General features: G+C 49.0%; 1 long non-coding RNA gene across 1 annotated transcript in view; it reads left to right on the top strand.

Annotated features, from left to right (window-relative positions):
* The window catches only part of LOC135050259 (uncharacterized), a 104338-nt gene that overhangs the window by 10194 nt on the left and 67801 nt on the right, over positions 1-26343 (top strand). The window contains exon 2 of the long non-coding RNA XR_010241581.1: positions 20911-20945. This is a non-coding gene — a long non-coding RNA (uncharacterized LOC135050259). The remainder of the gene's footprint in view (positions 1-20910; positions 20946-26343) is intronic.

Raw genomic sequence — 26343 nt, 5'->3', positions numbered from 1 at the left:
CAGTTTGGACATGCCTGGTCTATAGTATAGGCTGTATCAAACATTTACATAATGTAAATAAGTGGTCAGGAAAAGGTTAAACACACCACAATAAATTAGAGATGAGCGGGTTCGGTTCGTCGAGATCCGAACCCCTCCGAACTTCACCTATTTTACACGGTTCCGAGGCAGCCTCGGATCTTCCTGCCTTGCTCGGTTAACCCGAACGCGGTCGAACGTCATCATCCCGCTGTCGGATTCTCGCGAGATTCGTATTCTATATAAAGAGCCGGGCGTCACTGCCATTTTCACTCGTGCATTGGAAATTGAACGGAGAGGACGTGGCTGCGTTCTCTCTCTGAAAAACTCCGTAATCTGTGCTCAGTGTGTTGCAAATATCTGTGCTCAGTGTGCTGCAAATAATAAGATTTTACTTACCGATAAATCTATTTCTCATAGTCCGTAGTGGATGCTGGGGACTCCGTCAGGACCATGGGGAATAGCGGCTCCGCAGGAGACAGGGCACAAAAGCAAGCTTTTAGGATCACATGGTGTGTACTGGCTCCTCCCCCTATGACCCTCCTCCAAGCCTCAGTTAGGTACTGTGCCCGGACGAGCGTACACAATAAGGAAGGATCTTGAATCCCGGGTAAGACTCATACCAGCCACACCAATCACACCGTACAACTTGTGATTTGAACCCAGTTAACAGTATGATAACAATGAAGTAGCCTCTAAAAAAGATGGCTCACAACAATAATAACCCGATTTTTTTGTAACAATAACTATGTACAAGTAATGCAGACAATCCGCACTTGGGATGGGCGCCCAGCATCCACTACGGACTATGAGAAATAGATTTATCGGTAAGTAAAATCTTATTTTCTCTAACGTCCTAGTGGATGCTGGGGACTCCGTCAGGACCATGGGGATTATACCAAAGCTCCCAAACGGGCGGGAGAGTGCGGATGACTCTGCAGCACCGAACGAGAGAACTCCAGGTCCTCCTCAGCCAGGGTATCAAATTTGTAGAATTTAGCAAACGTGTTTGCCCCTGACCAAGTAGCTGCTCGGCAAAGTTGTAAAGCCGAGACCCCTCGGGCAGCCGCCCAAGATGAGCCCACCTTCCTTGTGGAATGGGCATTTACAGATTTTGGCTGTGGCAGGCCTGCCACAGAATGTGCAAGCTGAATTGTACTACAAATCCAACGAGCAATAGTCTGCTTAGAAGCAGGAGCACCCAGCTTTTTGGGTGCCTACAATATAAACAGCAAGTCAGACTTTCTGACTCCAGCCGTCCTGGAATTATATATATATATATATATATTTTCAGGGCCCTGACAACGTCTAGCAACTTGGAGTCCTCCAAGTCCCTAGTAGCCGCAGGCACCACAATAGGTTGTTTCAGGTGAAACGCTGACACCACCTTAGGAAGAAACTGGGGACGAGTCCGCAGTTCTGCCCTGTCCGAATGGAAAATCAAATATGGGCTTTTGTAAGACAAAGCCGCCAATTTTGACAATCGCCTGGCCGAGGCCAGGGCCAACAGCATGGTCACTTTCCATGTGAGATATTTCAAATCCACAGATTTGAGTGGTTCAAACCAATATGATTTGAGGAATCCCAACACTACGTTGAGATCCCACGGTGCCACTGGAGGCACACAAGGGCTGTATATGCAATACTCCCTTGACAAACGTCTGGACTTCAGGAACTGAAGCCAATTCTTTCTGGAAGAAAATCTATAGGGCCGAAACTTGAACCTTAATGGACCCCAATTTGAGGCTCATAGACACTCCTGTTTGCAGGAAGTGCAGAAATCGACCTAGTTGAAATTTTTTCGTGGGGCCTTCCTGGCCTCACCCACGCAACATATTTTTACCACATGTGGTGATAACGTTGTGCGGTCACCTCCTTCCTGGCTTTGACCAGGGTAGGTATGACCTCTTCCGGAATGCCTTTTCCCTTAGGATCCGGCGTTCAAACCGCCATGCCGTCAAACGCAGTCGCGGTAAGTCTTGGAACAGACAAGGTCCCTGCTGGAGCAGGTCCTTTCTTAAAGGCCGATGCCACGGTTCCTCTTGGAACAGACATGGTACTTGCTGAAAGCAAATCCCTTCTTAGCTCCCGAGGCCATTAGTCCTCTGTGAGCATCTCTTGAAGTTCCGGTTACCAAGTCCCTCTTGGCCAATCCGGAGCCACGAGTATAGTTCTTACTCCTCTATGTCTTATAATTCTCAATACCTTGGTTATGAGAAGCAGAGGAGGGAACACATACACCGACTGTTACACCCACGGTGTTACCAGGACGTCCATAGCTATCGCCTGAAGGTCTCGTGACCTGGCGCAATACCTGTCCCATTTTTTGTTCGGGCGGGACGCCATCATGTCCACCTTTGGTCTTTCCCAACGGTTCACAATCATGCGGAAAACTTCCCGATGAAGTTCCCACTCTCCCGAGTGGAGGTCGTGCCTGCTGAGGAAGTCTGCTTCCCAGTCGTCCACTCCCGGAATGAACACTGCTGACAGTGCTATCACATGATTTTCCGCCTAGCGAAAAATCCTTGCAGTTTTGCCACTGCCCTCCTGCTTCTTGTGCCGCCCTTTCTGTTTACGTGGGCGACTGCCGTGATGTTATCCCACTGGATCAATACCGGCTGACCTTGAAGCAGAGGTCTTGCTAAGCTTAGAGCATTATAAATTTGCTCTTAGCTCCAGTATATTTATGTGGAGAGAATTCTCCAGACTTGATCACACTCCTTGTGTGACTGCTCCCCAGCCTCTCAGGCTGGCCTCCGTGGTCACGAGCATCCAATCCTGAATGCCGAATCTGCGGCCCTCTAGAAGATGAGCACTCTGTAATCATCACAGGAGAGACACCCTTGTCCTTGGATATAGGGTTATCCGCTGATGCATCTGAAGATGCGATCCGGACCATTTGTCCAGCAGATCCCACTGAAGAGTTCTTGCGTGAAATCTGCCGAATGGAAGCGCTTCGTAATAAGCCACCATTTTTACCAGGACTCTTGTGCAATGATGCACTGACACTTTTCCTGGTTTTAGGAGGATCCCGATTAGCTCGGATAACTCCCTGGCTTTCTCCTCTGGGAGAAACACCTTTTCCTGGACTGTGTCCAGAATCATCCCTAGGACCAGCAGACGTGTCGTTGGAACAACTGCGGTTTTGGAATATTTAGAATCCACCCGTGCTGTCGTAGAACTACTTGAGATAGTGCTACTCCGACCTCCAACTGTTCTCTGGACCTTGTTCTTATCAGGAGGTCGTCCATTTTCTTTGAAGACGAATCCTCCTTTCGGTCATTACCTTGGTAAGGACCCGGGGTGCCTTGGACAATCCAACGGCATCGTCTTGAAACTGATAGTGACAGTTCTGTACCACGAACCTGAGGTACCCTTGGTGAGAAAAGGCAAATTTTGGGACATGGAGGTAAGCATCCCTGATGTCCCGGGACACCATATAGTCCCCTTGTTCTTTGCTATCACTGCTCTGAGTGACTCCATCTGGATTTGAACCCTTGTAAGTGTTCAAATTTTTCAGATTTAGAATAGGTCTCACCTAGCCTTCAGTACCACCATATAGTGTGGAGTAATACCCCTTTCCTTGTTGTCGGAGGGGTAATTTTATTATCACCTGCTGGGAATACAGCTTGTGAATTGTTTTCAATACTGCCTCCCTGTCGGAGGGAGACATTGGTACAGCAGACTACAGGAACCTGCGAGGGGGGAAACCTCTCGACATTCCAATCTGTACCCCTTGGATACTACTTGTAGGATCCAGGGGTCCTGTACGGTCCCAGCGTCATGCTGAGAACTTGGTAGAAGCGGTGGAGGGCTTCTGTTCCTGGGAATGGGCTGCCTGCTGCAGTCTTCTTCCCTTTCCTCTATCCCTGGGCAGATATGACTCTTATAGGGACGAAAGGACTGAGGCTGAAAAGACGGTGTCTTTTTCTGCAGAGATGTGACTTAGGGTAAAAAACGGTGGATTTTTCAGCAGTTGCCCTGGCCACCAGGTCCCATGGACCGACCCCAAATAACTCCTCCCCTTTATACGGCAATACATCTTTGTGCCGTTTGGAATCTGCATCACCTGACCACTGTCGTGTCCATAAACATCTTCTTGCAGATATGGACATCGCATTTACTCTTGATGCCAGAGTGCAAATATCCCTCTGCGCATCTCGCATATATAGAAATGCATCCTTTAAATGCTCTATAGTCAATAAAATACTGTCCCTGTCAAAGGTATCAATATTTTTAGTCAGGGAATCCGACCAAGCCACCTCAGCTCTGCACATCCAGGCTGAGGCGATCGCTGGTCGCAGTATAACACCAGCATGTGTGTGTATACTTTTTAGGATATTTTTCAGCCTCCTATCAGCTGGCTCCTTAAGTACGGCCCTATCCGTAGATGGTACCGCTACTTGTTCTGATAAGCGTGTGAGCGCCTTATCCACCCTGAGGGGTGTTTCCCACCGCGCCTTAACTTCTGGCGGGAAAGGGTATACCGCCAATAATTTTCTATCGGGGGAAACCCACGCATCATCACACACTTCATTTAATTTATCTGATTCAGGAAAAACTACAGGTAGTTTTTTCACCTCACACATAATACCCTTTTTTGTGGTACTTGGAGTATCAGAAATATGTAACACCTCCTTCATTGCCCTTAACGTGTGGCCCTAAAAGAAAATACGTTTGTTTCTTCACCGTCGACACTGAAATCAGTGTCCGTGTCTGGGTCTGTGTCGACCGACTGAGGTAAATGGGCATTTTACAGCCCCTGACGGTGTTTGAGACGCCTGGACAGATACTAATTTGTTCGCCGGCCCTCTCATGTCGTCAACCGGCTTGCAGCGTGTTGACATTGTCACGTAATTTCCATAAATAAGCCATCCATTCCGGTGTCGACTCCCTAGAGAGTGACATCACCATTACAGGCAATTTGCTCCGCCTCCTCACCAATATTTTCCTCATACATGTCGACACACACGTACCGACATACAGCACACACATAGGGAATGCTCTGATAGAGGACAGGACCCACTAGCCCTTTGGGGAGACAGAGGGAGAGTTTGCCAGCACACACCAAAACGCTATAATTATCCAGGGACAACCTTTATATAAGTGTTCCTCCCTTATAGCATTTTAATATATATACATATCGCCAAATCAGTGCCCCCCCTCTCTGTTTTAACCCTGTTTCTGTAGTGCAGTGCAGGGGAGAGCATGGGAGCCTTCCCACCAGCCTTTCTGTGAGGGAAAATGGCGCTGTGTGCTGAGGAGAATAGGCCCCGCCCCCTTTTCGGCGGGCTTCTTCTCCGGAGTTTTAGATATCTGGCAGGGGTTAAATACATCCATATAGCCTCAAGGGCTATATGTGATGTATTTTTCGCCATACAGGTATTATACATTGCTGCCCAGGGCGCCCCCCTCCAGCGCCCTGCACCCTCCGTGACCGCTGTGTGAAGTGTGCTGACAACAATGGCGCACAGCTGCAGTGCTGTGCGCTACCTGATGAAGACTGAGAGTCTTCTGCCGCCTGGTTCCGGACCTCTTCATCTTCAGCGTCTGCAAGGGGGGTCGGCGGCGCGGCTCCGGGACGAACCCCAGGGCGAGCCCTGTGTTTCCGACTCCCTCTGGAGCTATGTCCAGTAGCCTAAGAATCCAATCCATCCTGCACGCAGGTGAGTTGAAAATCTCTCCCCTAAGTCCCTCGATGCAGTGAGCCTGTTGCCAGCAGGACTCACTGAAAATAAAGAACCTAAAAACTTTTTCTAAGTAACTCTTTAAGAGAGCCACCTAGATTGCACCCTTCTCGGCCGGGCACAAAAACCTAACTGAGGCTTGGAGGAGGGTCATAGGGGGAGGAGCCAGTACACACCATGTGATCCTAAAAGCTTGCTTTTGTGCCCTGTCTCCTGCGGAGCCGCTATTCCCCATGGTCCTGACGGAGTCCCCAGCATCCACTAGGACGTTAGAGAAATCTACGTTCTCTGCCTGAAAAGCTCCATATCTGTGCTCAGTGTGCTGCAAATATCTGTGCTCAGTGTGCTGCATTGTGGGGACCACCAGCATACCTCCCAACTGTCCTGATTTTCGCGGGACAGTCCCATTTTTTGGGGACTGTCCCGCTGTCCCACCCGCGGGCAGCAGTGTCCCGCGGTGGGGGGGCAGTTGTGAGATTCTGTCTCTCGCTGCCCTGCTTAGCAGAGCAGCGGTGAATGGACACTATGCGCACAGCGTCTATTTACTGGAGTCAGAGGGAGAGGGGGCATGCCAGCGGCTCACAGAGCGCTGGGCATTCCCCCTCACTGATGAAAATGGAGTGTGGCTCGCGATCGCGGGTTCTCCCGTGAAGCCACACCCCTTTTCTTAGGCCATGCCCCTTTTCCGGGAACGTGTGTCCCTCTTTCTGAGGATGGAAAATTGGGAGGTATGCACCAGTATATAATTATAGTAGTACAGTACAGTAGGCCATTGCTGTATCTTGCAGCTCTGTGTCAGACTCCGTTCTAGACAGTATCCTGATCATCAGTGCTCAATATCTGCTGCATTGTTGTGTCACCAGTATATACTATATATATTATATATAGTAGTACAGTGCAGCATTTTGGTGACCAACAGTTTATAGTTGTACAGTACAGTAGGCCATTGCTGTATCTTGCAGCTCTGTGTCACTGCAAGTATCCATTCCATATCTGTGCTGCATTTTTGTGAGCAGTATATATAGTAGTATAGTGCAGCATTTTGGTGACTAACAGTATATAGTTGTACAGTACAGTAGGCCATTGCTGTATCTTGCAGCTCCGTGTCACTGCAAGTATCCATTCCATATCTGTACTGCATTTTTGTGAGCAGTATATATAGTAGTACAGTGCAGCATTTTAGTGGCCAACAGTATATAGTTGTACAGTACAGTAGGCCATTGCTATTGATATAATAATATTACTGGCATATAATTCCACACATTAAAAAATGGAGAACAAAAATGTGGAGGGTGAAATAGGGAAAGATCAAGATCCACTTCCACCTAGTGCTGAAGCTGCTGCCACTAGTCATGGCAGAGACGATTCAATGCCATCAACGTCGTCTGCCAAGGCCGATGCCCAATGTCATAGTAGAGAGCATGTAAAATCCAAAAAACAAAAGTTCAGTAAAATGACACAAAAATCTAAATTAAAAGCGTCTGAGGTCTAAACTTGCCAATATGCCATTTACGACACGGAGTGGCAAGGAACGGCTGAGGCCCTGGCCTATGTTCATGGCTAGTGGTTCAGCTTCACATGAGGATGGAAGCACTCATCCTCCCGCTAGAAAACTGAAAAGCACGGCAAAGAACTGTGCGTTCTTCTAAATCACAAATCCCCAAGGAGAGTCTAATTGTGTCGGCGGTTGCGATGCCTGACCTTCCCAACACTGGACGGGAAGAGGTGGTTCCTTCTACCATTTGCACGCCCTCTGCAAGTGCTGGAAGGAGCACCCGCAGTCCAGTTCCTGATAGTCAAATTGAAGATGTCACTGTTGAAGTACACCAGGATGAGTATATGGGTGTTGCTGGCGCTGAGGAAGAAATTGACAAGGAGGATTCTGATGGTGAGGTGGTTTGTTTAAGTCAGGTACCCGGGGAGACACCTGTTATCCGTGGGATGATTATGGCCATTGACATGCCTGGTCAAATTACAAAAAAATCACCTCTTCGGTGTGGAATTATTTTAACAGAAATGCGGACAACAGGTGTCAAGCCGTGTGTTGCCTTTGTCAAGCTGTAATAAGTAGGGGTAAGGACGTTAACCACCTAGGAACATCCTCCCTTATACGCCACCTGGAGCGCATTTATCAGAAGTCACTGACAAGTTCAAAAACTTTGGGTGACAGCGGAAGCAGTCCACTGACCACTAAATCCCTTCCTCTTGTACCCAAGCTCCTGCAAACCACACCACCAACTCCCTCAGTGTCAATTTCCTCTTTAGACAGGAACGCCAATAGTCCTGCAGGCCATGTCACTGGGAAGTCCGACGAGTGCTCTCCTAACTGGGATTCCTCTGATGGATCCTTGAGTGTAACGCCTACTGCTGCTGCCGCTGCTGTTGTTGCTGCTGGGAGTCGATCGTCATTCCAGAGGGGAAGTCGGAAGACCACTTGTACTACTTCCAGTAAGCAACTGACTGTCCAACAGTCCTTTTGCGAGGAAGATGAAATATCACAGCAGTCATCCTGTTGCAAAGCGGATAACTCAGGCCTTGGCAGCTGTGTTGGTGTTAGACGTGTGTCCGGTATCCACCGTTAATTCACAGAGACTTAGAGAATTTCTTGAGGTAGTGTGTCCCCGGTACCAAATACCATCTAGGTTCCACTTCTCTAGGCAGGCGATACAGAGAACGTACACAGACATCAGAAAAAGACTCCCCAGTGGCCCTCATTCCGAGTTGTTCGCTCTTTAGCTGCTTTTAGCAGCATTGCACACGCTAGGCCGCTGCCCTCTGGGAGTGTATCTTAGCATAGCAGAATTGCGAACGAAAGATTAGCAGAATTGCTACTAAATAATTCTTTGCAGATTGCGAACAGTTCAGTCCGTTTAGTTCCTGTTTGACGTCACAAACACGCCCTGCGTTCGGCCAGCCACTCCCCCGTTTCTCCAGCCACTCCTGCGTTTTTCACTGGCACGCCTGCGTTTTTACGTCAACGCCGTGAAAACGCTGAGTTGCCGCCCAGAAACGCCCCTTTCCTGTCAATCACTCAGCGATCATCAGAGCAACTGAAAAGCGCCACAAAGGCAACAGCAAATCTAAGTTTTTAGTTAAACAACTAAGCGCATGCGCAATGCGTACCATGCGCATGTGCATTTAGCAACTAATCGCAGCATAACAAAAATCGGCAACAAGCGAACAACTCGGAATGACCCCCAGTGTCCTAAAAAATGCAGTTGTACCCAATGTCCACTTGACCACGGACATGTGGACAAGTGGAGCAGGGCAGACTCAGGACTATATGACTGTGACAGCCCACTGGGTAGATGTATTGCCTCCCGCAGCAACAACAGCAGCGGCGGCACCAGTAGCAGCATCTCGCAAACGCCAACTCGTTCCTAGGCAGGCTACGCTTTGTATCACCGCTTTCCTTAAGAGGCACACAGCTGGCAACCTCTTACGGAAACTGAGGAACATCATCGCAGATTGGCTTACCACAATTGGACTCTCCTGGGGATTTGTGACATCGGACAACGCCACCAATATTGTGCGTGCGTTACATGTGGGCAAATTCCAGCACGTCCCATGTTTTGCACATACAATTAATTTGGTGGTGCAGATTTTTTTTCAAAATGACAGGGGCGTGCAAGAGATCGATCGATACTAAATCAAGCGCTCTGTCACTCCAATCAATATGCTGCCAGTAACATAGGGCTACTCACCCCTATTAGATTAAAAAATCAAACAAACAACAAAGAAACTAGTGTTACAGCGCATATGGATTAGAACTAAAAAGATTTTTTATTAAAACATATATATATATATATATATATATATATATATATATATATATATATAATATGCAATTTGTACCACCGGCCAGTCAATGTACCATTACAATAATAAGTTCACATATGAACTGGATATAACATGTATTATAGCAAATTACTCTGTATCCACTTAAAATTCTTAACAACACCTGTCGTAGTAGCTAAAATGTAGCTTTTCCGATGTTTTACTGAAGCTTAATAGCACACACAGTTCTTCTCTGTGTAACTATATACTGTGGGGGGGGGGGGGGGCGAGGGAGCCGAAAATGTGATCACCTCTGCCTGATTGAGGAAGTCACAGGGTGGAGGGGTGGGGGCGGACAATACTCCGTTTCCAGGGAGGAAACTGAGTGTTGTAGGGGCGGTGCGGCGCGTACGGGGGGCGGAGGCAGCCAAACGGGGGCATATTGGGGGCATGATCACGGCAGCTGCGTGATGTCATATGCAGTAGCTGCATTCAAGAACGTGGAGATGGGACTGGGACTCCTGCGGAGCAGAAATTGCGATATGATTGCAATTGCTGTTTGTTGAAGGGGGAGAGGAGGCGGCAGTCAGCATGCTAGGAAAAGCATAGCAAATTCTGCTAATTAGCAGAATGTGCTCTCCTTACTGAATTAGGTCCTGTGTACATGTCTTTTTTGCTAACCTTTAAAATCTGTCCGTTTTTTTGCCTCGCCCTGTATATGTGGATTTCTAGCACGCCCAAAGTATGTTATAAATGTGCTACAGTATATGGTCATGTATCACCCATACCTCCCAACTGTCCCGATTTTGGTGGGACAGTCCCGCTTTTTACGGTCTGTCCTGCTGTCCCACCCGCGGGTCGCAGTGTCCCGCGGGTGGGGGGACAGTTGGGTGATCCCCCCCTGCCACTCGCTGCTCTTAGCATGCGCACAATGGGGGTAATTCTGAGTTGATCGCAGCAGCAAGTTTGTTAGCAATTGGGCAAAACCATGTGCACTGCAGGGGGGACAGATGTAACATGTGCAGAGAGAGTTAGATTTGGGTGGGTTACATTGTTTCTGTGCAGGGTAAATACTGGCTGCTTTATTCTTACACTGCAATCTAGATTTCAGTTTGAACACACCCCACCCAAATCTAACTCTCTCTGCACATGTTACATCTGCCCCTCCTGCAGTGCACATAGGTGGTCATTCCGAGTTGTTCGCTCGGTAAAAATCTTCGCATCGCAGCGATTTTCCGCTTAATGCGCATGCGCAATGTCCGCACTGCGACTGCGCCAAGTAAATTTGCTATGCTGTTAGGATTTTTACTCACAGCTTTTTCATCGTTCTGGCGATCGTAATGTGATTGACAGGAAATGGGTGTTACTGGGCGGAAACAGGCCGTTTTATGGGCGTGTGGGAAAAAACGCTACCGTTTCAGGAAAAAACGCAGGAGTGGCCGGAGGAACGGACGAGTGTCTGGGCGAACGCTGGGTGTGTTTGTGACGTCAAACCAGGAACGACAAGCAGTGAAATGATCGCAGATGCCGAGTAAGTCTGGAGCTACTCAGAAACTGCTACGAGGTGTGTAATCGCAATATTGCGAATACATCGTTCGCAATTTTAAGATGCTAAGATTCACTCCCAGTAGGCGGCGGCTTAGCATGAGCAAATCTGCTAAAATCCGCTTGCGAGCGAACAACTCGGAATGACCCCCATAGTTTTGCCCAACTGCTAACAAAATTGCTGCTGCGATCAACTTGGAATTACCCCCAGTGTCTATTCACAGCAGAGAGGGACAGGGGGCATGACCAGCAGCTCTCTGAGCGCTGTTCATGCCCCCATAATGATGAAAAACGGGGCGTGGCTTGCAGTCGCGGCACTTGCCGCGAGGCCACGCCCCCTTTCTGATAGGGCACCCCCCCTAATTTAGGGCGCGTGCCTTCCGCGCGCGAAAGTGTGCCTCCTTGCTGCGCTCCAATGTTGGGAAGTATGATCACCTGGTAATTAATTTGGAATAAAATTACTACCTTTATGTCTGGATGTATGTGAAGGCTGCTTTTATAAATAATGTATTCATTGCACACTGCTTACATACCTCTCTTAATCTAGTTATTGGAGTGCAGCTGTCATCCAGGCATAACTACTGAAGCTGTTAAAACTAGATTTATATGGCACAACAGGTGTATGCAGATAGGAAACTGCGTGCATTGCATATTTAAGCCTCATAAACATAATAACAACCTTCGGAGATCAAAGTGATGGGTACAGAATATGTGTCACCCCAGTGGCGTGTGGTGAGGTCAGTGGCTGGTGAGGCACTGCAGCCATAATGTCTGTTGAGTCCCGCCGATGACTCCTACCGCCGCCGAGCCAATGCCCACTACTGCTGCTGCCCCATTTTGGGAAGGTACTGTGTCTAGGGGGCCAGTAGGCAGGGTGGGGAATGTGTGTCCCTGGGGCCAGGGGGAGGAGGTGGTAGGGTGGGTAGTGTACTGTATGTACCCGCTGGCCTGGGGGTGTACTGTATGTTCAAGAGGTCGGGGGGTAGGGCGGATTACGGGTATGTTCCAGAGGCAGGAGTGTTAGTTTGGATGGATACTTTACTGTAAGACATGGAGCACAAGCGCCATACACTCCGCCACTGCTGGGGGCAGGGTGAGAGGAATAGTGGGAAGCAGGATGGGAGCAGTAGAAGTGCAGAGCAGGGGGTGGGATGGGAGTAGTCATGGTGGAGAGCAGGGAGCAGGCTGAGAGTAGTAGTGGTGGAGAACAGGGGGGCAGGCTGGGATTAGTAGTAGTGAGGAGCAGCGGTGGGGAGCAGGGGGCAGGATGGAAGTAGTAGTGGTGGAGAGCAGGGGGCAGGCTGGGATTAGTAGTAGCGAGGAGCAGTGGTGGTAGGCTGGGAGTAGCAGTGGTGGGGAGCAGGGGGCAGGATGGAAGTAGTAGTGGTGGAGAGCAGGGAGCAGGCTGGGATTAGTAGTAGTGAGGAGCAGCGGTGGGGAGCAGGGGGCAGGATGGAAGTAGTAGTGGTGGAGAGCAGGGGGCAGGCTGGGATTAGTAGTAGCGAGGAGCAGTGGTGGGGAGCAGGGGGCAGGATGGAAGTAGTAGTGGTGGAGAGCAGGGGGCAGGCTGGGATTAGTAGTAGTGAGGAGCAGTGGTGGGGAGCAGGGGGCAGGATGGAAGTAGTAGTGGCGGAGAGCAGGGGGCAGGCTGGGATTAGTAGTAGCGAGGAGCAGTGGTGGAGAGCAGGGGGCAGGCTGGGATTAGTAGTAGTGAGGAGCAGTGGTGGAGAGCAGGGGGCAGTCTGGGATTAGTAGTAGTGAGGAGCAGTGGGGGTAGGCTGGGAGTAGCAGTGGTGGGGAGCAGGGGGCAGGATGGAAGTAGTAGTGGTGGAGAGCAGGGGGCAGGCTGGGATTAGTAGTAGTGAGGAGCAGTGGTAGGGGGCAGGCTGGAAGTAGTAGTGGAAAGTGGGAGACAGGATGGGAGTAAGAGTAGTGCAGAGTAGGAGGGCAGGCAGGCAGTAATAGAAGGGGGGCAGGATGGGAGTAGTGGTGGGAAGATGTGGACAGGATGAGAGTGGAAGGGACTCGGCGAGCATAAATTAGAATAAACTGAACAACGATCTCACCTCCACTTTGTAGCTCCCGAGTCCCAGCCACCGTTGCTCCCTCCATACTGACAGCAGGCTCACACAGGACGGGCGGACACTCGGACATCCGGAGTGGAAGTGATGGGTCCCTCTTCTCTGGTACCTCACACCTGTCTCTTTCCTGTGTGGTCCAGGGGAGCTTGGACAAGGGGGTGGACGCGGCCTGCAATCGGGTTGGGGGGGGGGAGTGGCGCCGAACCTCTGCTCCAGCTGTACATGATCGGCTCGTCAATGCTTCCATGTTTGCGTGCTCGCAGTAGAGCCCGACTCATCACTGGTGCCAGCCAACGTTTGCAGTACAGGCTGCACTGGCTGCAGCCCACAGACATTCTTGAGCACGGCTGGTGCTGTCTGGGTGACAGTCGGTGGCGGTCGGCACGGGGATGGGGGCATGACCACCGTTGCAGCCCAGCTATCCCTGCACATGATGCAGTTTTAGAAGGGGTAATGCCGCTGATATATACTCCAACGGGGAATGTTGTGGGGGGGTGGGGGGCGGAGTGGGGGGGTTGTATGTTTCCAACACGACCTGTGTATTTTCAAAATGTGTCAGGTGGTAATACATACACCTGTACACCAGCAACGGGATTCGTCAAGGATCCTTAACAAATCCCCTTGCTGGTGCATAGGTGTATATATTACCACCTGACACATTTTCAAAATACACAGGTCGTGTTGGAAACATACAACCCCACACCCCTCTTCTGTCGTCGTCCCCCCGCCGCCTCCCCCCTCCCCCCCCCCCCCTCGCCATTCCCCTGCTACAGCTGCTTCATTTGCAAGGAGGGTAGGGCTGCAACGGAGGTCATAGTACCCCCTATCCCAGTGCTGACCGCTGTCTCCATTGCAGCCCTACTCAGTACTCTCCCTGTGGGTGGTCTTCTGTATGCCGACTCACGGGATCCCGGCGCACAGTATACCGGCGCCGGGATCCCGACAGCCGGCATACCGACACTTATTCTCCCTCGTGGGTGTCCACGACCCCCCTGGAGGGAGAATAAAATAGTGTGGCGCGCGTAGCGCGCCACCGTGCCCGTAGCATGGCGAGCGCAGTGAGCTCGCAAGGGGCTCATTTGCGCTCGCCACACTGTCGGTAAGCCGGCGGTCGGGCTCCCGGCGCCGATATGCTGGTCGCCGGGAGCCCGACCGCCGGCATATCGTAGTGAACCCCTCCCTGTATATGATGTGGCGCTGCTGTATACTCTAGCGGGAGCGGTGGTGGGTGACTAACGCTTGTGGCAGCCGGCCCGGGTAGGGGGTGGTTTGCTGTCGGGCAGCCCCAGATTAGACAGGTATCCGTTCAGATGGTTGACCATGTTATGGTCGACAGTCATTAGGTCGACTACTATTGGTCGACATTGACATGGTCAACATGGACACATGGTCGACACATGAACATGGTCGACACATGAAAGGTCAACACATGAAAAGGTCGACATGAGTTTTTTTTTTTTAAAAAATATATTTTGTGGAACTTTTCCATACTTTACGATCCACGTGGACTACGATTGGGAACGGTAATCTGTGCCGAGCGCAGCGAGGCACCTTGCCTGAAGCATGGCGAGCGAAATGAGCCAATGCGAGGGGACGCGGTGTACTAATTGGGGTTCCCCGTCACTTTACACAAAAAAAGACACCAAAAAAAGTAAAAAAACTCATGTCGACCTTTTCAGGTGTCAACCTTTCATGTGTCGACCATGTGTCCATGTCGACCATGTCAATGTCGACCAATAGTGGTTGACCTAATGACTGTCGACCTTAACATGGTCGACCATTCATACCGGAACCGATTAGACAACGGGTCTGGCTGCCGTCTTGCCATAGAGGTCACAGAGGTATAAGTGCCGCCTACATTACTTTTTTAATGGGCTTTTACTGCCCAATGCTCGCCCCCCCCCCCCCCCCCCCCCCCCGATTCCGGCTCTCTCACATTGATATCGGGAGGCACCTGGAGCGGTGCCTCCGAAACACAAATTAAAACTTTTTTTTACGCTATAAAAATTATAAAAATAATATAAAGCTAAAGCATATACTTATGACACATAATATATGTCATAAGTATCTTCTTTGTATTATTTTAATAAATAATGACAGGGGAGGCACTGCCTCCCCTGACTGCACGTTCCTGTCTCACCCATTCCTAGAGGTGGAGATCGCTTCAAACAGGCCCAGTGACGGAGAGTTACAAGGGGGACACTTGTTCCGGGCACTGTGATTCCAGGCAATATAATTACCCCCTTTACCAATGGTTACTATTAAAACACAATGTATCACTGCACCAACTTTCGCAATCAAAATATTTACTGGCAGTTTTTAAACTAAGGTCCCGCATTACTCTGATGTAATCACAAGACACGTGATAAAACATAGAAACATAGAATTTGGCGGTAGATAAGAACCACTTGACCCATCTAATCTACTTTTTTTACCATATTTTTATCTCAAACCTTATTTGATCCTTATTTCTTTGTAAGGATATCCTTATGTCAATCCCATGCATGTTTAAATTGCTCCACTGTCTTAGCCTCTACAACCTCTGATGGGAGGCTATTCCACTTGCCCACTACCTTTTCTGTGAAGTAATTTTTCCCCAGATTTCTCCTGAACCTCCCCCCCTCCAGTCTCAGTGCATGCCCTTGTGTCCTATTGCTTCTCTTCATTTGAAGAATGTTTCCCTCCTGGACTTTGTTAAAACCCTTGATATAGTTTAAAGTTTCTATCATGTCCCCCTTTTCCCTTCTCTGCTCCAAACCATCCATATTGAGATTTCTTAATCTTTCCGGGTACGTTCTGTGATGTAGGCCATGCACCATTTTAGTTGCCCTTCTTTGTACAGTCTCTAATGTATTAGTAACCTTTTGAAGATATGGCCTCCAGAATTGAACACAGTATTCTAGATGAGGCCGTACCAATGACCTATACAGCGGCATTATTACTACTTTCTTTCTGCTGCTGATTCCTCTCCCAATGCAGCCAAGCATCTGACTAGCCTCCCTCATTGCTTTGTTACATTGCTTACCTGCCTTTAAGCCACCTGAAATAGTGACTCCTAGATCCCTTTCCTCAACAGTAGTTTCCAGTATAGTGCCATTAATAATATATTTAGCCTTTGGATTTTTGAGACCCAAGTGCATAATTTTGCCTTTTTTGGCATTAAACTGTAATTGCCACACTCTTGACCAGTCCTCTAGTCTACCTAGATCCTCAATCATTTGTTTTACCCCTCCTGGTGTGTCTACCCTGTTGCATACCTTTGTGTCATCTGCAAAAAAGGCATACTTCCCCTTTAATGTCATTTGCAATGTCTCCAATAAAGATATTAAAAAGCACTGGTCCAAGTACAGATCCCTGGTATACTCCAGTGAATGCACTCCATTTACTACAACTCTCTGTTTTCTATACATTCAACCATTTTAGTATCCAGTACAAAAGCTTTTGAGTTTAGTTAGCAGTCTGCAATGTGGGACAGTGTCAAAAGCATTACTAAAGTCGAGGTAAGCTATATCTGCGGCTCCACCTTTATGTATTACTTTAGTCACACAGTCAAAAAAGTCAATAAGGTTTGTTTAATATGATCTCCCTCTAGGGAATCCATGCTGTTTGGGATCCTGTAAATTGCTGGATTTGAGATAATCTACAACTCTTTCTTTTAAAAGTGTTTACATCAATTTCCCTACTACTGATGTAAGGCTCACTGGTCGGTAGTTGCTTGCCTCTTCCTTGCTTCCACTTTTGTGCAGTGGGACTACATTCGCTCTTTTCATGTCCTCTGGAATTACTCATGTAGCTAGTGACTGGTTGAATAATTCTGTTAATGGTGTTACCAGTACGCCTTTAAGCTCTTTTAGTATTCTTGGATGTATCCCATCTGGCCCCATTGATTTATCCACTTTTAGCTTTGAGAGTTCTGTTAGGACCTTCTCCTCTGTAAATGTACTTGTTTAATTTTTCTGAATATCCCTGCAACTCAACTGTGGCCCCTTCCCCTCTCTTTCAGTAGTGAATACTGAGCAAAAATAATTATTAAGATGATCTGCTATTACATTGTAAAGATGTCGCGATCATGGACATAAGATTAAGTAGCTCCACTATTATTGTACTATTGGCTCTATACCTGTAAATAACCTCACTGCTACAGACCAGGAGCCTGGATGTAATGACGCCCGGGTTTGGCAAAAGGGGCAATTATTTACCAGGCATGGTTACAGTACACAATGTAGCAAACACATCACAGAATTTACTATGTACTGTTAACAATCTTATCAAACTAGTAAAGGTAATTAAAAATAATCACATGAAAATTGCACTCCTAATGGGGACCCGTACACTAATTGAAGTTTGTTCAATCGTTCTCGTTTGAGTACTCATTAAAAAGTATTAAAGTTCCTTAGCATATTGGGAGTCACTCTGACCCATTCTCTCGCTGCTGTTTTTCGCAGCCGAATGAACGGTTCTCTATTGCGCCGGCGCCGTAGTGCCCCAGGCGCATGCCAGATGGCTGAAGTCCGTAGCATGGCAACGATCGCTGCCCTGCTACGGCCTTCGGCCATCTGGGTGGGCGGGGACGAAACGGTGGCGTTTGGCCACCGTTTCATAGGCGCGGTCTGGACAACGCAGGTGTGGCCGAACCGAACGGTTGGCTGCGCTGGTCGGGAGCTACTCTGGAAGTGCAAAGGTATCGCCGTTGTGAGATGCCTTTGCACTTCTGCGGGGGAAGGGGGGGCGGCACTGACATGCGGGCGGGCTTCTAACAAATGGCCAGAAAATCACAAATTCTGCTAGGGTATGTAAACTTATGAGCACAACTGTGTGTGTGTGTGTGTGTGTGTGTGTGTGTGTGTATATATATATATATAATATATGTATTTACACCAGGCCCAGACCTAGAGTTAGGGACCACCAGCATCAGAGAAGCCTTGTCGGGGCCTGGTGGCTTATCATACGTTTGCAAATTGTATGTAACTAAGACCTCTGGATTTCTGTTATATGTATATATATATATATATATATATATATATATATATAGTCTTTCATGTCTTGGTATAGGTGCAGCTCGGTGTGCTGGGGGACACCAGGGGTTTATCCCCAATGTATTTCTAGCTCAGGCTACCCTCTCCCTTTCATGCACCTGAACTGTATTTCCTAATTGATTTGAGCAACTTACATTTTGTTCTGTATATATATTTATATATATATATCTATGTATAGATAGCAGGCTTGCTCATCTAAGAATACACTATACAATAGCCAATAAATCCAGAGTAGTAATTTGCAAAACTATAAAACTTATATTGTGGACACGGATATGTGAACTGGGAATTATATATTTGGGCACATCTATAACAGCGGTTTTACAGGTTTTAAAATTACTACTTCTGTTTTATTTGTTTTTCAACTTGTGTTTCAACTTGTGTATCAGCATCATTTGCATTTATTCTTATACTAGGTGCTTCATCGCGCCCTACGGGCGCTCTTCACACCGTCGCAAGGGGCTACGCCCCCTTAACCCTTGCATGCCTTTCTGGGGTTCAATATTTGTATTATATGGAGTATTACCTGCATTCCTTTGTTAGTGGTTAAATATTGCACAATGAAAGTGCGTGCGATGGTGAAGGAGGCGCAGCCCCTTAAGACGGCGTGAACAGCACCTGCAGGGCATGATGTACTAAATGTAGCGGGTGCGGGGGGGACTGCGGATGGGGGAAGGGTCGGGAGGTGCTGCGGATGGGGGAGGGGCAGAGGAGTGGGGGCTGAAGATGGGGGAGGGGTCCGGAGGCACTGCAGGTGGGGGAGGGGCAGGGGTGCCACGGGTGTGAGAGGGGCAGGTGCGGGGATGTTGCTGATGGGTGAAGGGTTCCGGAGGTGCTGTGGGATGGGAAGGGGCGGTGGTGCCGGGGGTGGGGTAGGGGATCCGGAGGCACCATGGGTGGGGGAGGAGCAGGTACAGGTTGTGCGGCGGATGGGGAAGGGGGTCTCGAGGCGCTGCAGGTGGTGGAGGGGCAGGTGTGGGGGTGCCGTGGGTGGGGGAGGAGTGGGTGAGGGGGGGACACCAGGGATTGTGAAGGGTGTCTGCAGATGCTGCGGGTGGAGGGGGGGCAGGTGTGGGGGGAGACATATATGGGGGGTGGATGGTGGAGGGGGCCTGGAGGTGCTGTGGGTGGTGGAGGGGCGGGGGAGTGGGAGCCGCGAGTGGTGTAGGGGGTCTGGAGGCACAGCGTGTGGGGGAGGGGAAGGTACGGAGGTGTGGTGCATTGGGGAGGGGTCTGGAGGTGCTGCGGGTACTGTACCTGCCAAAAAGGTAGTTGGAGGGTATGCAGTAACAGGGCCAGGCAGGGGTGACAGGGTCAGAACAGGGGTGACAGGGTCAGGACAGGGGTGACAGGGTCAGGACACGGGTGACGGGGCCAGGACAGGGGTGACGGGGCCAGGACAGAAATTATAGGGACAGGATAGGGGTGACATGGCCAGGGTAGGGGCGGCATGACCAGGACAGGGGTGACAGGGTCAGAACAGGGGTGACAGGGCCAGGACAGGGGTGACAGGGCCAGAGTAGGGGCAACAGGACCAGGACAGGGGTGACAGGGATAGGATAGGGGTGACATGGCCAGGGTAGGGGCGGCAGGACCAGGACAGGGGTGACAGGGCCAGCATAAGGGTGAAAGGGCCAGGATACGGGTGACAGGGCAAGGCCAGGGGTGACAGGGACATGACAGAACACAGGGCACGGGAGAGATTGGTATTAGGGACAGAACAGTGGTGACATTGCTGCTGGCTGCTGCTGTTCCACTCCAACCTGTTGGGATCTGCTGCTGGTGGAGACTTGGCATGGCTGACTCTCTCAGGCTGGAGTCCTGCTTCCTCTGCCCGTCCGCATCCCTCCCCCCCTCCTCACTCACACACCGCGGACCTCGCGCAGCTGCCGGGCACTGTGGTAAGGGGAGACTGGGAGTGACTGGTTAGCCCCCAGGAGACGCTGCGGCTGGAGGGAGGAGGGGGTCATAGCATGCACGCGGCGTGGACCTCGCGGCTACCGGACACTGTAAGGGGAGACTGGGAGTGACTGGTTAGCTCCCAGGAGATGCTGCGGCTGGAGGGAGGAGGGGGTCGGAGCCTGCAAACAGCACGGACTTCTGCAGCGCTATCCGCCGGCTAAAGTGTGTGAAGGAGCTGGGCGCACCTCACTGCGGGCGGCAGCGCTGCAGCTAGCGGTGGGGTTGCCGGGACTGGAGATAACAGAGGCAGTACGGAACCTGCACAGCGGCAGGTGCCCCACAAAACTGCAGCTAAGAAGTGTGGAGTGTGCCAGAAAGTGACGCTCCTCCGCGCCAGAGAGCCCCTGCTGAGTTTGCTGATGTGGGGGGTCAAGCACACAGTGAGCCGGTGCCCGTCTGTCTGTACAGCATACCCCCTCACACACCCCCATACCTCCCCACTGTCCCGATTTTCGCGGGACAGTCCCATTTTTTTTAGTCTGTCCCGCTGTCCCACCCGTGGGCCGCAGTGTCCCCCCGTGGGGGGGGGGGGGGCAGTTGGGAAGCTCCTGAACTCGCTGTTCTGCTTAGCAGAGCAGCGGTGAATAGATGCGCACAGCGTCTGTAACCCTTTTTTGGGCAATTCTAGAGGTTATTTCTTATATAAGTGCCTCCACCCAAGCCAAGATTTAAAAGACAGGCCGGCTTGGGATAAGCCTAACTCCTAGATGTAAAAGGTTAAATTAAATATACATATGATAATATACAGCTGCTATAATATGTACACAGATATATGATATTGGTCTACCTGGTTTTCTTTTCCAGTCACCTTGAAACATTGATCAGGACCCGGATAGCTGGTAAGTAGAATCTTTAATAATATTGAATGTACGAATTTTATTAAATATCCAGTCCAATTAACTTTCTCATACTATGTGTAAGACATTACATTACTACTTCCTTCCAATTAATAAAATTATATATATAATCCTATACAGACAAAAACCCTTGCAATACAAAAAAAAACCACAAACCTCTCTCCTCTCCTCCAATTATAATTATAGAGTAACCCGGGTACTATAGTTTCTGTAGTGCACTCGTTGGGGCCCGTGAGATCTTTGACGACATTTAAAGGCAATCCTTGACACTGACGTGTTCCCAATAGTCAGTTCCAGTGCTTGAATCTATTATACCTTTTGTGGTAATCATATAAAGAATTGTATCCATATATTCAACCGCTCCACCTGGCTGTACTCTCGCTTGTCAATTAACTGTGCAAAGCCAATTAGAGACTTATGTCTATCCAGCACCTTGGGAAACCTATATGCGGATAAAGTCTGGGAATACTGTTATTCTTATAGAATTTATTATCAGCTCCAATTAATAAAGCACCACTGATAAAGCCGACTTTATAACATCACTAAATGGGGTGATGATTCCAGGGCTCTTCCTCTCTATCTACTTCTGGAGAACGCCGGCAAATCGGTAACGTGTCAGTCCCTTTATATGGAACCACATTAGGCTTCGCTGCTCCACAGGCTGAAAATATCTTTGATATACAGGTTGAGTCTCCCTTATCCAAAATGCTTGGGACCAGAGGTATTTTGGATAACGGATTTTTCCGTATTTTGGAATAATTGCATACCATAATGAGATACCATGGTGATGTTACCTAAATCTAAGCACAGAATGCATTTATGTTACATATACACCTTATACACACAGTCTTAAGGTCATTTTAGCCAATATTTTTTATAACTTTGTGCATTAAACAAAGTGTGTGTACATTCACACAATTCATTTATGTTTCATATACACCTTATACACACAGCCTGAAGGTCATTTAATACAGTATTTTTAATAACTTTGTGTATTAAACAAAGTTTGTGTACATTGAGCCATCAGAAAACAAAGGTTTCACTATCTCACTCTCACTCAAAAAAGTCCGTATTTCGGAATATTCCGTATTTCGGAATATTTGCATATGGGATACTCAACCTGTATTACACCAAAGGAATCATGTTACATTTACGTATTAACAGTTTATCTCTGTCTCTGTATGTATTTAATATGAGTACTATCCATATCCATGTGACAGGGAATTATAACACCTCAATATAACTGCAGATCCACAGTACAGTTTATCTCCTATGGTCGGGAAGTTCAGTTCTCCCTTCCACTCATTCTATGATTTACAGACTTTTACCCAGGTGCATTAGCTATAGATATATGATGGTTACTACCTTGGCAAAATAGTGGTTTTGTAGATTTTTTCTAATCCATCACCCTCCTGGGTGGTAGATCTAATGGAGATGGTACATAGAGTAGGTGTCAATTCTACCTTGTACTTTATCGATGACCACTATCCATATATTAGTTCATCAATTTACATAACTGGGGAATCCCATGGTAGAGTGAACGTACCTAGTTCATATACCCCTATGCCTTGTTATTCAGGGTGATGCCCAGTGTCCTGAACAGGGACTTCTGTATATACAGTAAGATCACTCCCCCGACTCCTCCCGCTATGTGTTACCTCCCACTCAGCTGTGCAGAGGCCTCCCCATCATCCTTAATAGCGGTGCTTCTCTTTAAAGGCGCTGGGACTTGGAGCTTCTACCTGACCCTCTTAACGCTTACTTCAGCTACTGCCGATTGTCTGTCCTGGAGAAAGGGGTAAGCTTCGTCCGGAGTCACAGTTCTCCTGTCAGGCTGTACGCAGCGATCTGAGCCCGGCCAGACTCACTTCCAGTCTCCCTGCTGCTCGACCCGGAGTACCTCCGCTTACCGCCGCCTCCGGCTATTAGCCTTTTCTCCGACCCCTGCGGTGTTTCCCTCTCTCCTCGGGGTTAATATACGGCTCCTCCAATGCACCTCAGGTCCCTCCGCTCTCTATGCCGCCGCTCGTCTCCTTCCATCCCCGCTCCGGCTGTGTCACCTCAGCAACCGCCGCTTCGCGAGCGCTCCATCTCCTCGTGCTCTCCCTCCTTCCAGAACTTTCTCCTCACAGTCTCTCACCATGTCCTCGAGAGTATTCCCCAGTGCAGCCAATTTCAGCCCCCATTCATACCACCCACACAATATATATATATTATACAATTTCACAGCTATTGAAAAGCAGAGCAGCGGTGAATAGATGCGCACAGCGTCTATTTAGTGGAGACAGAGGGAGAGGGGGCATCAGGGGGTACGGATTAAGGGGGGGTTCCGGCAGCAGAGCTGGATTAAGGGGGGGGCAGGGGGTACGTACCGTGGGCCCCACAGTTTTAGGGGCCTCCCCGGATGGAGTAGCTCTGTCCCAGCTCTGAAGCTCCCCCGTCCTGCCAGCAACAGCAGCAGCATTGTGCTACAGTCAGCGCACACTGCTGCGTGTTGGCAGGTCTGTGGTGTTGCAGGGAGGCAGCAGCCTCCCTGCTTTCTTCTGCCTGTGCGGGTGTGTAGGGGGGAGCGACCACCCCCTCTGGATTTACCCCTAGCTGAGAGGCCAAAATCCCATAAAAAAAATATATCTGGAATTTGCATAAGGGGCGTGGCCACGCGGGCCGCGATTAGGCCACGCCTCCAAACCCACAGCAGGCACAGCAATGAGATAGGGCCCCCCTGTTTCAAGTGCCCTGGGCCCCCCGGACTCATAATCCGCCCCTGGGGGCATGCCAGCAACTCACAGAGCACTGGACATGACCCCTCACTGACTAAAACGAGGGACCTCCCGTGAAGCCACGCCCCTTTTTGTTGGCCACACCTCCTTTTTGCCGCCTGTGTGTCCCTCCTTCTGCCTGAAGAAAGCTGGGAGGTATGCACCCCTGCCTGTGCCATGCCCATACCATCTGCTTCTGCTCCTAGTCTCCTATAGATTTTCCCAGATCTGTGACTCATTTGACTAACTCCGCCCAGTGTTGTGACTCCGCCCAGCGTTAACAAATGAGTCACAAAGTCACAGATCTGGGCTATTATATAGGAGATAAGCAAGTCTGCAAACCAGTTCTTTTCTATATACTTTATTGAGTGCCTTTGATACTGGATATCAGGAGTGTCTTTGTTTTTATTGGAGAATGAATGGACAAGAAATTATCAAGAGATTGCAACATTTTGAGAGATCCAGTTATAATTATTGCTATACACTGATACACTGGTTTAATATTTTCCTTTGTTCCTATTCCTATGTTGTTGGTTTTTTTTATTCATAGATGTTTTTTAGCTAACATCGCTATTTGCCCTCGTTGGTTCGTTGCATGGTTCGCCACGCTTCGGGTCTGGTGGTGATCTTAGGTCACAGGGTCGCCACAGGGTTTCATTCCCCCTCGGGTGGTGGCATGGACCATCACCCGAGTGGGGATTCCAGCCGGTGGTCGGCATTCCGACCGCCGGTATTTCATTGGGTGTCGGGATTCTGGCGTCGATCTCCCAACAATCGGCAAATTGAATGGCTCCCCAATTAAGTTGTGGTTGGAGGTGCGGTGCATGTGCAGTACAGGTCTTTGACGTCAGTAATTGGCAGTCTGCTGCCGTTTGGGAGCGGGGAGGGGTAGCGGCATCCTTCGTTCCCAAAAATGGTGGCATGCTGTTGCCGGGGAGTGACTAGGCCAGGATTTCCGTTGGCAGTTAGAGATTTCCTGGGTTCTTTGTTGGATCTGTGGCAGCTGGCTTGCTCAACCCCAGGGTCACACAGCCAGCCGATGGTGTCGCAGATGATCCAATGCTGTAATCCTTGCAGCACGGATCCCTAAAGCAAGCACTGTATTCCCATATTAGTGCTTCCATGTAAGCAGCCGCGATCATACTCTGTCTACCCATCGGTGCTGCCTACTGTAATGTAGACAGCGGACAGCGCTGCATCTGTCACCTCATACACAGCCGGACAATCGTGGTGGTTGCGGACAGTGCGCCTGAATGAAAAATGTGCTGTGTGCAAGGCACTATCTGCACCACCCTAGTTATGGTCCTAGTGTAAACCTATGGCAACTGAGACTACTACATCATATCACATATGCAATTCCTAGGCACTGCTATGACAGAAGGAGATGAGCTGGAAATGAAGAGGAATTGGAGATGTAACTTTGTATTGTGGTGTTACTACATGTGGCTCTGTAGGCAGCCTAGAGAGACTTCATCACCTTACTGCCACCTGCTGGGGCTGCACAGCAGAACAATCCAGGGAGCCAGCATGACTGTAAATGAGGCACTTCCCAGAGTAATGTACATTGGCCCTCATTCCGAGTTGTTCGCTCGCAAGGCGATTTTAGCAGAGTTACACACGCTAAGCCGCCGCCTACTGGGAGTGAATCTTAGCTTCTTAAAATTGCGAACGATGTATTCGCAATATTGCGATTACAAACTACTTAGCAGTTTCAGAGTAGCTTCAGACTTACTCGGCATCTGCGATCAGTTCAGTGCTTGTCGTTCCTGGTTTGACGTCACAAACACACCCAGCGTTCGCTCAGACACTCCTCCGTTTCTCCAGCCACTCCTGCGTTTTTTCCGGAAACGGTAGCGTTTTCATCCACACGCCCATAAAACGCCGTGTTTCCGCCCAGTAACACCCATTTCCTGTCAATCACATTACGTTCGCCGGAGCGAAGAAAAAGCCGTGAGTAAAAAAACTATCTTCATAGCAAAATTACTTGGCGCAGTCGCAGTGCGAACATTGCGCATGCGTACTAAGCAGAAAAACGCTGCGATGCGAAGAAAATTACCGAGCGAACGACTCGGAATGAGGGCCATTCTTATTATCTTTATTATAAATCACCATATGCTTGATTCAGAGTTTGGAACAAATAGAAAAAGGAACAATTTGTTTCTGGAATAAACCAGGAATGCAATGCAAGGGGTGCACATGCATTTATGTTATTGCATGTAGGAAAAATACGGACCGCTCTTGCATGTATCCCACAAATACTGTACAGCTTTGTTTTTACACTGAAATTTAGAATTCAGCCAGGACACACCCCTTAGCAGCTAATATATCCAGTGCTACCATCAGAAATTGTGGTGCCCGGGACAGACAATATAGGCAAGGTGCAAATTGCTCAGATTGTTTTTGCTCCTCTTTTACTTGTTGTTAATTCTGCATTACGCCCTATGGGTAATGAAATTCTGAAAACACCGTATATAACAGATGGCTCATGTGACCCACTTGCGTCACAGTTCTGACTGTCCTAAAGCACAGAGGTATCTAGTTTTAAAATATCTTCATCTACCTAAAATATATTTTACTTATGTCTCCAGCAGGGTCTAGATTAGAAATTCAGATCACAAATA

Source organism: Pseudophryne corroboree, chromosome 2 (assembly GCF_028390025.1).
Source record: "Pseudophryne corroboree isolate aPseCor3 chromosome 2, aPseCor3.hap2, whole genome shotgun sequence".
Taxonomy (NCBI): domain Eukaryota; kingdom Metazoa; phylum Chordata; class Amphibia; order Anura; family Myobatrachidae; genus Pseudophryne; species Pseudophryne corroboree.
The sequence above is the reverse complement of the archived record's forward strand: the minus strand, read 5'-3'. Positions and strand labels throughout refer to the sequence as shown.